Source organism: Arachis duranensis, chromosome 1 (genome assembly GCF_000817695.3).
Source record: "Arachis duranensis cultivar V14167 chromosome 1, aradu.V14167.gnm2.J7QH, whole genome shotgun sequence".
Classification (NCBI taxonomy): Eukaryota; Viridiplantae; Streptophyta; class Magnoliopsida; order Fabales; family Fabaceae; genus Arachis; species Arachis duranensis.
This window is the reverse complement of record NC_029772.3, coordinates 23,516,266-23,517,242: the sequence shown is the minus strand read 5'-3', so window position 1 is coordinate 23,517,242 and position 977 is coordinate 23,516,266.

Genomic DNA, 977 nt, shown 5'->3' with positions numbered 1-977 from the left:
ATGACTGCACTGCATTCTTCAGTGAGGTAAACTGTTTCAGTTTCCCTCCAATCCTTCTTATGACTTAATATCTCTTTCATGAACTTAGCATAAGAAGGTATTTGCTCAAGTGCTTCTGCAAACGGAATCTTTATTTCAAGAGTCCTGAGATAGTCTGCAAAGCGGGCAAATTGCTTATCCTGTTCCGCTTGGCGGAGTTTTTGAGGATAAGGCATTTTGGCTTTGTATTCCTCAACCTTAGTTGCTGCAGGTTTATTACCTACAGAAGTGGGTTGGGAAGCCTTTTTAGAAGGGTTGTTATCAGCACTTGTATGTGACTGATCACCCACTGGCGTTTGAATACCAGGGGTGGAAGCTGGGGTGGCGTTAAACGCCACCTCCCTGCTTGTTTCTGGCGTTTGAACGCCAGAACCATGTTTCTTTTGGGCGTTCAACGCCAGATCCATGCTTGTTTCTGGCGTTGAACGCCAGGAATGAGCATGGTTTGGGCGTTCAGCACCAGCTTTGTCCCTTTCTGGGCTCGGACTGTCTTCAGGAGGATTTTGAGTATGCACTTGTTTATTTCTTGGTTTCCTGCTGCTTTGAAGTGAGGTATTTAATGTTTTCCCACTTCTTAATTGAACTGCTTGACATTCTTCTATTATTTGTCTTGACAGTTGTTTTTCTGTCTGCTTTAATTGTACTTCCATGTTCCTGTTAGCCATTCTTGTTTCCTGTAACATTTTCTTGAATTCGGCTAGCTGCTGAGTTAGAAAGTCTAATTGCTGATTAAACTCATTAGCCTGATCCACTGGACTGAGTTCTGCAGTTACTGTTTTAGCTTCTTCTGTCATGGAAGATTCACTGTTCAGATACAGATGCTGATTTCTGGCAACTGTATCAATAAGCTCATGAGCTTCTTCTATTGTCTTTCTCATGTGTATAGATCCACCAGCTGAGTGGTCTAGAGAAATCTGAGCTTTTTCTGTAAGCCCATA